Source organism: Suncus etruscus, chromosome 15 (genome assembly GCF_024139225.1).
Source record: "Suncus etruscus isolate mSunEtr1 chromosome 15, mSunEtr1.pri.cur, whole genome shotgun sequence".
In the NCBI taxonomy this organism is placed as follows: domain Eukaryota; kingdom Metazoa; phylum Chordata; class Mammalia; order Eulipotyphla; family Soricidae; genus Suncus; species Suncus etruscus.
Window position 1 is genome coordinate 9,382,055 of NC_064862.1, and position 3,956 is coordinate 9,386,010.

General features: G+C 34.2%; 1 non-coding gene across 1 annotated transcript; it reads left to right on the forward strand.

Annotated features, from left to right (window-relative positions):
* Positions 1 to 246: 246 nt before the first annotated feature.
* LOC126031988 (small nucleolar RNA SNORA51) lies at positions 247 to 377 on the forward strand. The gene has a single exon (XR_007503791.1). It is a non-coding gene; the product is annotated as a small nucleolar RNA SNORA51 (small nucleolar RNA).
* The last annotated feature ends 3,579 nt before the right edge of the window (positions 378 to 3,956 follow it).

Here is a 3,956-nt window from a genome sequence, read left to right on the forward strand (position 1 = left end):
CTAGAAATTACTGATTACCTCCCTACCCCACACCAGCCTTTACTCTAGACAGGCTTTCTACTTCCCTCATTCACTCACATTTTGTTATGATACTTCTCAATGTAATTATTTCTGTGACTGCACTAAACGATCCTTGTGGTGAGCTTCATTGGGGTGGGGAGGAAGGACACTTGAGGTTATGGGTATGTTGCACTGGTGAAGGGTTTATTTTATATATATAAAAATAATAAAAAAAAGGAAACATAAGACCTACCAATGCTTACCACAAGTTGTGTTCTTTACACTGACTATATAGAAAGAGGAGGACAGTAAATGCACCCCATATACACCTCAACCCAAGCCCTTTGCCTCGTCTGTATTGTTAATGGGGGACAAAAAAAAATTACTGACTAACTTTATTGTGTTTACTATAAATTCCCATACTGGGAAATATACATTCAGCACAAAGAAAACATGCATTTGACACATTAGAAAAATGTCTAAATGATTCCTATGAATCACGCAAAGAGGTATCTGGCATAAAACAATATAGAAACAAGTCCTTCATACCAAAATAAATACAAGTAGTTATTAAGCTTAGGTAAGAACTTCCATTTATTAACCAGGAATATTCAAAGTTATTTGACGAATCATTTGTGAGTATTAGACTGGCAACACTGAACATCCTATAACATTATATGAAAGTATTAAATCAGGAGGTTTTAGAAATTGTTATTAGACATGGAGATAATGGGATGACCAGATAATATCTGATATTATATGTAACATTTTGATGAAAATGTTTATTTATCACAACCCAAGAATTCCACTCCTATGTATATTTATCAGGAGACAAGTAGAATATCTCAGTAACATTTTATTGAAAACATTGTAAAGCAAGAAAATATGCTCCAATTATAGAAGAAAAGTATATTTGGGTAAAGTCTTGGGGTGCAGCTGGGTGTGACCCAAAACAAAAACAAAACAAAAACAAAAAAATTGTTCTTTACTATTATTCACACTCTTTTGTACTTTTTTTTTGTGTGTGTGTGTTTTGGGGGAGTCACACGTGGTAGTCCTCAGGAGTCACTCCTGGCTCCACACTCAGAAATCGCTTCTGGCAGGCATGGGGGACCATATGGGATGCCAGGATTTGAACCACCGTCCTTCTGCATGAAAGGCAAATGCCTTACCTCCATGCTATCTCTCTGGGCTCTCTTTTGTACTTTTTAAAAAATGAAAAAATTGGCAACATGATTTATACTACCATACACTATTATATAACAGAGCTTTGTGAAGAATACATTCCATACTACTCTCCCCCCAATTTTGTTCCCTCCATTCTAATTTTTTTTTAATTTTTATTGTGACCAAAGTACATTACAAATATTTCACTGCATTATTTATGGTACATAGTGACAATGAATGAGGGGCATTTCCACCACCAGTGCTGTCCTCCCTCCGCCCCTATTCCTAGTATGCATTGCATATCTCCCTCCTCTACTCCCCACTATGCTAGTGCAACTGGTCTCCACTTTACAACTTGTTGTAGATTGAGCATCCATTCCACCATCATTTGAGATAAAAAAAAAGGATAAGAAAAAGGGGAGAAAAAAATTTGGTGACAACTACCGAAAAAGAAAGGAGAAAAGAAAGAAAATTGAAGAAAAAAGAAAAAAATGGATCCGGCAAATAAAAATAAAAATATATCTCTAAATAATAACCACAAGTGTGAAAAAGAAAGAGAAAAGTGGAAGAACAAAGAGAAGGAAAATAAAGTCAAAACTAACAAATCAACACAAAACAAGAAAAAGTATGGGTACTGTAGTGGTAGGGTTTGGCATTCCCCCCACTATTCTTTTTTATATCCATTCCCCTTTGTAGAGCTCCTCATGAAGACCAATTTTGGTTTCTATTGTCTTTGGGTAATTTTATACACTTTTTTTGTTTACTTTTATCCCACGGATGGGAGGGATCATTTCATATATGCCCTTCTCCTTTGAACTAATTTACTCAGAAAGATCTCCACTTCATTTTGTGTAGCAGCAAATTGTATGTTTTCATCTCTTCTCATAGCTGAGAGGATTCTACTTGTGTATGCACCATAGTAACTTTAATCAGTCGCCTGTTATGAAACATGGGTTGTTTACAGTCTTTTACAAGTTTGAATAGTGCTACCATAAACATAAGGGTGTGAATTTCTATTCTGAATTGACTATCTGTAACTTTCTGGGACAAATGAAATTTTTCATTTGAGGAGTGTTCATACTGTTTACCAAGAAAACTAGACCAGTCAACATTTCCACTGGCAGTGAACAAGGATCCCTTTTTAATCCACATTTATACCAACACTGGTTGTTTTTGTTCTTTGTGATATAAAAAAGTCTTATTGGTGATATCTGCTATATCGTTTGCTCTAATAAACTTGATGATAAGTGTGGTAAAGCATTTTATTTTATTTCATTTCATCTATCTATCTACCTTCTTTGTGAATGTTTTAATCACCCCATATAGATAATTTGCTTTGTTTATTTGTTTGAGTTTTGTAAAGTTTTACAGTTTTATATATCTTGGGTATATACCCTTTAGCAGATTTGTGGTAGACAAGTATTCTCTTCCACTCTGCGGGATTTCTTTTGTTAGTTTGTGCATATTGGAAAGGGCACATCAGAATGTGTTCAAGGATTACTCCTGGCTCTGCATTCAGAGATCACTTTTTGTGGATCTCTGGGGATCCTATGGGCTGCCAGGGAATGCACACAAGCCAACTCCTTGCAAAGTAAATGCCCTACACTTTTTACTATCTCTCTTCCTACTGTGGGGTGATTTTTTTATTCTGGTCATGGTTCATTTTGCTGAGCAAAAGTATCTTTATTTCATGTACTTTGTTTAAAGTTGCTTCCTTTATTTGGCCAATGACTTTAAATCATTTAAAATGCCTCTAGCTTCAAAGTCATGCTGTATATGTTTTTCTTCCTCAGTATTATTTAAATATAAAGGTCTTACATCAAGTAATTTAATCAGTTTTATTTTGTCCATGGTATTAGAAAAGTGTCCAAAGATATATATGATGTGAACAACCATTTTTCTCAGCACCATTTATTAAAGAGACTTTCCTTGGTCCATTTCATGTTTTGTGTTCCTTTATCAGAAATAAACTGCCTATATACATTAGTATATCTCTTTGTGCTCCCAATTCTATTCCACATCTCTGATAATCTGTCCTTTTACCAATATCACACTGATCATTTGTGTAAAGTAGAGGAAGAGAAAAATCTTTCATTTTATTTCTCTTAGGGTTGTCTTGGATATTCTGGGGGCTAGAGAAGTAATACAGTGGTTAATGCACTTGCCTTGCACATTGCAAACTCAAATTTTTACACTTGACACTGCATATGGTTCTGTGAACCCACCACATGTGATCCTGACTGCAGAGAAAGGAATACACCCTTAACTTCATGTGGCCACAAAACAAGACCAAAAAAAAAATAAAAAAAAAATCTTAGATTTTTATTGATAATGTAATCAGCCATCTTAACCTAAGAGAAGAAAAGAGATATGCAGAAAAGAAAAACAATTGGCTTGTTTTTCAATGACTTTAGATGTGAAACCCTCAACAAAAGTTATCAAATTAATACAAAATAATCAAAAGATCATTCACCTTGACAAGTTATCATGGGAATGCAAATATGATCATATATATGTATATAGCATAACATACCTGATCAATATAAAAGAAAATAATATGATGGTATCAATTGTTGCAGAGAAACCATTTGAAAAGCCCCAACAGATCCATTCATGATAAAGACATCAATACTGGAGCTGAAGAAATTTTCTTCAACATAGTCGAAGTTATTTACAAGTTCACAGCAAATATTTTGCTCTTGATCAAAAATGGAAAGTCTTTTCTGTATAAGCAGGCAAAAAAACTTATTATTATATATTTTATGCAAATAAGTGTTAAGAGCATTCTG